The sequence below is a fragment of the Balaenoptera physalus genome (assembly GCF_965194825.1).
Source record: "Balaenoptera physalus genome assembly, chromosome: 12".
Taxonomy (NCBI): Eukaryota; Metazoa; Chordata; class Mammalia; order Artiodactyla; family Balaenopteridae; genus Balaenoptera; species Balaenoptera physalus.
In genome coordinates, this window is record NC_138897.1 from 5,221,767 (window position 1) to 5,231,872 (window position 10,106).

At 42.3% G+C, this 10,106-nt stretch overlaps 1 protein-coding gene and 1 long non-coding RNA gene across 3 annotated transcripts in view; one reads left to right on the top strand and one right to left on the bottom strand.

Moving 5' to 3' along the window:
• The window catches only part of FBXO15 (F-box protein 15), a 310,107-nt gene that overhangs the window by 293,615 nt on the left and 6,386 nt on the right, over window positions 1-10,106 (top strand). The window lies entirely within an intron of this gene.
• The window catches only part of LOC309639131, a 253,725-nt gene that overhangs the window by 137,305 nt on the left and 106,314 nt on the right, over window positions 1-10,106 (bottom strand). The window lies entirely within an intron of this gene.

Genomic DNA, 10,106 nt, shown 5'->3' on the forward strand with positions numbered 1-10,106 from the left:
GATCCCCTGGGGTGGAGACGCACATGCCCCCCAGGACCTGTCGCCTGCAGACCTCCGGCTGCCCGCCTGAGCCCTACTCGCCAGGACACCTCCCTCCTATGTGGCTTTATCCTGTTAATCATTGTGTGCCTCAAATGTCCCCAGTAAACATGCGGAGTCAGATTAAATAGCTAAGTGTGTCTCACTGCCGACCTGTTCATTATCGCCAACTACTTACAACCTAGAGAGGCAACTGGCTGCTTGTGAGTCAGGAGAAAATACCCAGAAAAGATGAGCTCACCTTGGAATAGGTAAGGAGAGCGTCTGTGTGTAAGTGTTGAAACACACACGCACACACCCACACACACACACCAACCACACACATGCACACAGCCACCCACACTCACACACACCTCCTTAGGCACAGGCTGGTGACTCTCCATCTTACCCGGGATGTCTATCTGTTGTAGTCTGAAGGATAGAACCTCCTTAATGAGGGTTTCCCTTAATAGTAAAAGAAGTGATCAATTTCAAACAAACTAAAGGAATTCCTACTTTATATAGTGCAATAATTAACAGTAACAAAAAGCTTTAATTGAAGAAAGTGACAAAAATAAAATTTTGTAGACATCAAAGCACACAATTTATTGATGTTGTTACCTGTGAAAATAAAGTGACATTTAGAATAAGCTTTGGAGAAATAAAGTTACACAAATAAAATTAGACATAGTAGGAACCTATCTTGATGTGTTATTCCTAAACTGAAGCTTGTTTTTTTACACAGCGTTAGAAAGGATTTAACTCTAAGTTTTTCTCGGCTTATGTCTCTATTCCTTTTTTACAATGTTAGAAATCTGGCCATCGAAATGTTTTTTTCCCATAAAATTGTTTTCTGCTACTTTTCATATAAGCCTTAGACCAAATTTGCTGTACAACAGCTTGGGTCCACTATGAATTTTGCCTCCTGCAGAAATAAGAGGGAAAGGACATGACTAGCTCTTAAAATCTTTATTTCTCAGAGTTTTTCCTATGGAAATTATGTCATCTGTGTTGGTTTTCCCTTGTCTTGAAGCTGGAGTCTGTAAGTTTCTAACAGATGCTTAAATGTATTCCTTAAACCCATTCTTAATTTTCTAGGGGTTGATTCTTGAAACTGCATTCATAAAGTGTTCCTTGGGTCCATAATATAAAACTTAATGCCCATTTAAGCAGAACTTATAAAGGTTTGGAAAATGGTTTTCAAAAGTGAATTCATTCAACTAACATTTATGAGTGTATAATCCTTACAATTTCTTTAATTTCCAGAAGAGTATTTTTAGATTCTGAGCAACTTTGCCATCTAAACTGCATCGGCTTTCATGTTACCGCTTCAGACGATAGCACTAGCTTTACTTTTATTCTAAACTAATTTGCCCACTTTGTCATCACTCGTAATCTCTAGAGTGTATCCGGTCATTATATGAAGGGTGACAGAGGAATTATAAAGGAGACTCGAAAGGCAATGAAAAGTTATTTGCTCATGTCCTGCTTTATATTCTAATACCTGAATGGAAAGATGGAAGAAATGGAAGGACTGCGTTTATTCTGGAAAAACTTAGAAGAACAGTTGTCCTTTACATGAGACCGTCTTTACTTTTATCCTTCTCTTATGACTAGAAGGTATTTTTATGTGTGATTATCAAAAGTTCTGGGGAGCTAATGTATTGCATGGTGATTCTAGTTAGTAATACTGTATTATATACTTGAAATTTGCTAAAACAGTATATTTTAAGTATTCTCACCACACAAAAAAGGTAATTACGTGAGGTGATGGATGTGTTAATTAGCTTGATCGTGGTCGTTGCACAATGTATATGTATGTACCTTACAAACAAAACAAAGCACAAACATCATGTGTGTAACCTAAATACACACAACTTCTATTTGTCAATCATACCTCAATGAAGCTAGAGAAAAATCCATTAAAAAAGAAAGAAAACATACAGTTTGCATGTTCTGACACATTGAGAACATTTCTCTAAGGGTACAAGAGAGAATTTCTGTGTTTAGTTTAAAAATATGGCTTTAATTTTCATTTATTAAACAGATTTTAAAAAATTCAGTACCTTGTTGCAGGCGTGCTTCTACGTGCCGGTGACACAACAGTAAGGACAGGAAGCCCTTGTGTCCCTCTAGTGTTACTTCAGATGTGGGAACAGAGCAGTGACACAGGCAGAGGGCAGGCAGGGCACCGGTGCATCCAGATGGAAGGACAGCAGAGAAACCGATGGTCGCCTCACGAGGCTGAGAGGTAGGCGGGGCTTATGCGAGCACACAGGTGAGCCCTGCGCCCACTGGGGGAGAGCCAGGGGTGGCAGAAGATTTCTTGCGGGATGGAAAGCAGTTGATGAGCTAGAGGACAAGAAGGGAGGAGAGAAGCAGAATGGGCCAGGGCTAGGACCTTCCTGCCTCTGGTGGACCACGCATCTGCTCTGGGATGGACACGGTTAGGTAGTGGTGGGTGAGGCTGAGAGGCAGCCGGCTTAGACGTGTGGGTTGGACACCGTGTGGAGGGAGCCAAGGGTGTGTTTTCCGCAGGGGATATTGTTCCCACTGGAGGCTGATGAGAGGGGAAAACGGTAAGGGGATGAGGAGTTGCTGGGAGGAGAAATGCTGAGGGCCTGAGTGAAGACAGTGGGGATGGGAATGAGAGGAAGAGAGAGAGTCTGAAAACCCTACATGGGTAAATTGGCATGAACTATGACTGAGGGAGAGAGCAGGAGGGTGCAGAGTGACTCGCAGTTCCCTGCTTGGGTTTTATTACAAGGCCACCGATGGAGCTACAGACGACAGGAGGGGGGCGGGTAGACGAGGAGCATGGTCTGGGCACACTGAATTTGAGCTGCCTCTGGGGAATGTAGGTATCAGATAGCTGCATCAGTCTGACGCCCAAGGAGGAGATTTGGGCTAGAAATAAAAATCCGGAAATCATCAGCTCTTGGGTAGATGAGCCCACCAAGGACGGTTGTGTGGAGTGAAAAAAGGCAATGGTCCTCTCACGGAACCTTGAGACATACCAATATTTAAAGGAACGAAAAAATAAACCCCCTGAAGTTTTCTATCATAGTACAACAATTTTACCACAAAATCAGTGGCTTGAAGCAAAACACTGTGGGTCAGGAGTCCAGGCATGGCTTAGCTGAGCCCTCTGCTTTGGGGGTCTCACAAGACTGCAGTCAAGGCATGGACCGGAGCTGCACTCTCATCTGAGGCTCAGCTGGGGAAAATTTTCTTAGCAGGTCACGTGGTTAATGCTGTGTCTCTAGTGGATTGTTGGCACATTCCGTTTCTTGCAGGCTAATGACAAAGCATCCCAGTTTCTTGATCGGTGTTGGCTGGAACCACCTTCAGACCCTGGAAGCGGCCCTCAGTTTCTTGTCATGTAGGGCCCCCAAGATGTCCAGCAAGAGAGAGAGAATCTCCTGGCAGGACGTAATGTAATCACATACACATAAGTCACACATACCCCGTCACGCTTGTGTTTTTTGTTGGTTAGAAGCAAGTCACCAGTCTCAAGTAGAGGGTATTATGCAAGAGTGGAGATCATGGGGCCACCTTAGTGTCTGTCACCAGGAGATAGGTAAGGGATGACTACAGAGGGTCAAAAAATACCCAGAAGAGTGTGATGGCCATCACGAGGATAGGGAGTTTCAAGTAAGGAAATGTCCATCAAATCGGGCAATTAGAGGGTCCCTGATGAGCTTAGCTAGAACAGCTTCAACGGAGCTGTGGAGGTTGAATCCCCATTGCAGTTTTATAAAACCTACTGGCCTTTTGGGTCTCCATCCTTTTTTTTTTTTTTCCACAAAATAAAGATATATGAGCAAAGAGGTAGAATTTTGAGAGTCCCCATCAGTTTTAATACTTTCTGGCTTTGTGATTATTTTTTCACCAGGCATGTTTTTATTCACAGCGTTAAGAGGCAAATGTACTATTTGCTAAGAAAATTTAATTCCAGAGAGGTATGTCTCATGAATCACTAAAATGCAAAGCACCGATATAAAACAGCAGTATCTGCAGTCGTCGTCAGCCTTCGCAAGGCTGAGGGATGGGTTTGTCCATCCATCCACCTGTCTGTGCAGAGCACCGATGACGTGAGGTGCTGCAGTTGTTCAGACCACCTCCTGTGACACGTGTCTGGTCAAATCACACTATTAATATCATGATGCTTTTCCCCATCTGACAGTAAACGGAAGAGGTTCTTTCCAGTCTAAACAGTATTACAGAAAACGAACATAAAATGAAATAGTTGGAATAATAAATGCAAAACCCCCCAACCCCTCCCCTCCCTCCTTTCCCGAGCCTTCTCCTGACTCGCTGGTAACAAACACGGTGCAGTGTCAAAATGAAGGACCCCATTTGCTCGTCCTTGCTGAGCTGAGCCTGCTAAGATGCTCTAGCTTGTCTTCATGACCCCTCCCCACCACCTGGAAATTCTACTTGACCTGAGAGTCCCAGTTTCCTCCTCAGGGTAGCTATTCAGTACATCTGCCACTGCCCGACTTTCCTGGTGGGCAGTAGTTATGAAGGGTATAGCTGCAGACCAACAGTTTTGACCCATTTCGATACGGTGATAAACCTGAATTCTTTCCCTCAAGAATGACTCTGGGTGACAATTGCCCCGGACTGATGGTTAATTATGGCTGCACGTGTGGCCCCTGGGACTACGCCTGAGATATTCCACTTTGAACAGCAACGCCGTCTCTTGGAGGACAGCTCACTCCACATTACTCTTCCGAACCAAACGAAAAAGGCAGCTGAAATCCTGGCTCGGTGCTCCACCCCGTCAAAGCTGGCTCGTGCGGATGTCTTTTCAAACTGAGTTGCCTTTGGTAACACGCACCGACCCACACAGTTGGAGCAGCCCCCAGGCATCCTTCCTGCTGAAGTTCAGCCCAGACTCTTCCCTCGGTCATACTGTGTCCACATGCTAAGAGGTCCATTTACAAGTTTTCCCACCCATCCCTGCAGACTCCTCCCAAAGTGTTACATGGAAAAGGCTCATTCCCTCTGGATAATCCCTGTTATGGACTGAACGTGTGTTTCCTCCTAAGATCCATACATTACAGTCTTAACCCTCAAAATGATGGTATTAGGAGATGGACCTTTGGGAGACGACTAGGTAGATGAAGTCATGCAGGTGGAGCCCCCATGATGGGATTAATGGTCTTACAGGAAGAGGAAGAGAGACTAGAGCTTCCTCTCCCTGCAGAAAGGCAGCCATCTGCAAGCCAGGAAGGCTTTCATCAGAACCCAACCACGCTGGTACCTGATCTCAGACTTCCAGCATCCAGAACTGTGTCTACTGTTTAAGCACCCAGTGGATGGTATTTTGTTATAGCAGTCCTAACTAAGACGACATCTTTACTTAGGCATCTAAGCAGCTTTACAACAGACCTAAATTCCAGTTCCAAGGCCCTTTAAAGGAGTATATATCAAACACCAAAGAGAGCCTTAGGTACTCAGCGTTTCTTCTTTCAGGGAAGTGTGCATTCTAAATTCCCATACTGTCCTTATCAATGCCACAGCTTCCCATAACAATCTACTCTTTAGCCAATGGCTGCAGCTGTACATTTTGAAAGCAGGCTCTTTACAGAAGAACCACATGACAGGAGGCTCTCTCAATTCTTAGTCATATTTTTCTCCATGATAAAAACCCTCACAGCCAAAGAAATCCCCGACTACAAAGAGGAACGATATCTGTCTGTGCCCTGTCACGCTGTAATGAGACTGAGTTTTCCTCCGTGGCATATAAAAAGGCTCTCATTACTCATAGGTCTAATTTATCTATAGCGTGGACACGTCCCACTTAATTCTTCCTTTATTCAGAAGGCATATTAATGTAAGCCAGGTCGAAGTGGTTTAGGGCAGAAATAATAATGATTTGAATATTGATGTTCATAAATATTCTAGGTCAGCCTTTGGGCTATGGATTTCCAAATATGAGAGGATTATAGTAACTGATCTTATTAATACCCATCATACTTGGATTAAGAAGGCATCATTTTCTGTGTTTTCAGTTGGGGGGGGACAATGTGCAGAGGCTAAGGGGCTTCCCCAAGGCTACACAGAAAATCAGTGGCAGAGGCAACTCAATGTCATAAGAGAGCCTGAGTCCTGTGCAGATACATGGCGTCCTCCTGTGCCAAGAAGGGCCCCAGGCTTGGTATAATGCTCTGCTGCACCTCCCCCTTGAAATTTTAATAACTTTTGAATAAGGGACCACACATTTTCATTCTGCAAGAGGCCACACAGATTGTTACCTGCTCCTGATTGTAAGCTTTGAGTATTTTACACACGTTATTTGGACCTCATACCCCCAAATTATAAATTACACCTTACAGCTAAATGTTATTAAGAACGTGGTACAATGGGGTGGTGGATGGAGAATGAGGAAAGATTTTCCAATTGGCAAGGCCAGCTCCCTAAGCAGGGGCTCCAGAGACTTATAAGAAGGTGGGGGAATTTGTTCCTCAGCTCCAGTAGTTCCGAAAAGAAAGTGAGACAATAGGTACTATAAAAAGTTGCCTGTAGAGTATACCAAGGCATTCTAAATCCTGGCAGTGGTAGCCCGAGATTTTTGCCCAAAGTTTGAACATTTGGAATTGATTTAAAATCATGAACTAGAAACAGAATCTGCAATGTTTTTGTTTCTGTTCTATAAATAAAGTACTATAAATAAATTGGCTGTGCTTTTAAGTCTTTGAAACTTTAAGTGTATTTAAATCACAAAGCATGGGCAGGCTGTATGAACTGTTCTACTCCAATTTTATGATGACTCCAAAGTGCATGAGTGTTAGCTCTTTTCTTCCTGAAGCACATGGACGGTTGTTGAGGCCCAATGAGCCAGCAAGTTCTGGGACGTTTAACGTCACTCCTTACTTCGCTGCAGCATGGGTCAAAGTCACCAGTTGCTTCACTGATCCACCCATCGATGTCATTATTTTTTCCAATCTTGTATTTTGCTTTGATAGAGTTATTTTACAAAGCAGAATATCTATATGATAACGTCCCTGCTTAGTGACCCTCTAACTTATTTAGAGGGTTTCCTAAATAACCTTCCTCTAACTTATTTCATGTCATTTTTTTCTGATCGGGCTACAAGGAAATACCTTCCTTTTATACCTTACCTGCCTCTATTGCAGCGGTTCTCAGCTAGGGTGCAGTTTCATTACCCAGGGGATATTTGGCAATGTCTGGAGGTATTTTTGATTGTCAAAATTTGGGGTGCTACTGGTATTTAGTGGATAGAGGTCAGGGATGTTGTTCAACACCTTTCAATGCACCAAAAAGCTTCCCCAATCAAGAATTATCTGATTTTCCTTTCCGGCTTCATTTTCTTGTTCAGATTTAAGAAACCTTCATTCTTCCATAAGCATCTCCATTCTTCTCCCTTCCTGACAGTTCTCGTCGCCATCGACCGGAACCTGAAACCCAATTTTCAAGATCAGCACTATCCAAATGAATTAAAAAGAAACAAGTGAAATAAAGTTTAGTAATATATCTTATTTAAGGCAATATCTACAAAATAATACCGTTTCAACAACTGTTCGTTGGGGTTTATATTTTCTTTGAGGCATTGTTGTAAATTTTAAATATTTACTATCAAGCACATGTATTAAGTGCCTTTTATTGCCTGTAGCATGATGATGACTGCTGTTCTTATGTCCTCTGTGCTGTGACGTTCCAGGGCCAGCCCTGATCCTTGTATATTTTATCCCTGGGCTGGGCAAGGCTGTGTTAGAATATTGACATTATGGAGTAGGTTTTGGACAGCAGAGAGAATCTGGGAGTATATGTGTGTAGAGAAAGATGTATATGTAAAGCACTCATGGCTTGCTGAGGTTCTGGCATTTCTAGAAATTTTAAAATGAGTCATGCTATAAATATTCTGGGTCACAGCTGATACTGCACATAATGCCAATTTATATACATTGCTTTATAATAAAATCTAAGGATCATGCTAGCGTTAAGAATATTAAATAAGTTAACCATAGAAAGAGATTAAATTATGTGTACACATTCCACCCTGCTGATTCAAGTAACACTTTTACCACGACCAGTTGCCACTCTGAGTACCAGGAGTGTAAAGGAAGCATTGAACCTTGAGTTTTATTAATCTCTGAACTGATTGAACTTCTGTCAAACGTGGTGTATTATTTAGCTAGTGCTGCAATAACAAATACCACAGACTGGGGTGGGGGACTGCTCAAACAACAGAAATGTATTTTCTCCCAGTTCTGGGGGCTGGGTGTCCAGAATCCAGGTGTTGACGGGGCTGGTGTCTGCCGAGGCCTCTCCCCTTGGACTGCGGATTTCTGACTTCTTGTCACGTCCTCACGCGGTCTTGCTTCTATGTGCAAGCACGTCTGTGTCTTCAAAGCCTCTTTTTTAAAAGGACACCAGGGGACTTACCTGGTGGCGCAGTGGTTGAGAATCTGCCTGCCAATGCAGGCGACACGGGTTTGAGCCCTGGTCCGGGAAGATCCCACATGCCGCGGAGCTGCTAAGCCCGTGCGCCACAACTACTGAGCCTCTGCTCTAGAGCCCGCGAGCCACAACTACTGAGCCCGCAAGCCACAACTACTGAAGCCCGCGCGCCTAGAGCCCGGGCTCCGCAACAGGAGAAGCCACCGCAATGAGAAGCCTGCGCACAGCAACGAAGACCCAACGCAGCCAAAAATAAATAAATTTATTAAAAAAAAAAAAAAGGGACACCAGTCATGTTGCCTTATGAGGTCATGTTGACCTCATTTTATCTTAATTACCTCTTTAAAGGCCCTGTCTCCAAATACTGTCATAGTCTGAGGTCTGGCGGGTTAGAACTTCAACATATGAATTTGGAGGGGGATAAAGTTTGGCCCATAATGCTAGGTAACCGAAAAGAGAATATCCAACTGTTTTTACCCATCTTTCCTTAGCTCCCTGGCTCTGATACCACTGAAGCACGTAGCTTATCATAGTCTATTGATCCCTGTGAGAATTCTGATGGGTTTTTCTGGCTCTTTCCCTATTTTTTTCCCTCTCTCTTTTTGGTTAATGTCTACCTTGGAAACACATTATCCACGTCAATCTGACTATGGTTCAGTAGAAAAATTCCCTAAAAAAAAATCATAGTTCTTCCATATTTGGAATGTTTTAAAATATATAATGACAGTATTCCTACATTTAATTTCAAAAGACTGAAAAAATAATTTAGTTTTGTTTGAATTTTTTTTTTTTTTTGCACTGATTCTAAGACTATTTCAGAAACTCTTTGGACCGCTTAATTTTAATTCTCAAACTTGCTTCAAATTAGAATGTTTCTTTTCTATGACCATATATTTGAATTAATTTTAGGCCAAATGACTCTTTACTTCTTTAAATAACATTCCTAGGTGTTTATTATGTTCCCAAACCAGTAAAAGGGTAAAAAGTTAGTACTATTTGTCCTTTCATCCTCATCTTCTTTGTGCCCTGGGTCAAATCTCTTGTCCTCTCTTTCACACCTGTGTTTTATAGGAAATTAAGGTCAATATTTATTCAATACTAATTCAGTCTTACACCAAAAGTAGTGATTTCTCTGGCTACATGTGTATTTGTACCATGTGAAAGGAAGTTCGATGCATGATGCCTCATGCATACTAGTCTCAGGATTGACTAGCAGTTATTACGTGTAGTTCCTGTTCTCTAGTCTAGGTCTAAATAATGCCAAAATAAAATGCTAAGTTGAAAGGAGAAATTTTGCCTGTTGGTGGTATGGCCTGACCTGTGTGATACTCAATATAACACTCAATTAGATTTTCTCATTATGAAGCTAATATTATTCATCCACTATTGGAAAAAAAAAATCTATTCTTAGGTGTTTTCCTCGTAGTGGCAACCTTCTATTTTTTTCTTATCAATACTCACATTTATACACGGCTTCTTTGAGTCAAGGGTTGATTTTTTGTTTGTTTATGGATGAGCTCGTAGGTAATTGACCGTATTAAAGTTAAATTTTGGCTTTTTAAGGATGATGCTCTAAACACGTTAAATTACATCCATCTGGCAACAAGGTTTACAGGTTTTTATTAATTGTTGGAACTGATGAGCGTTGAGTATCGTGT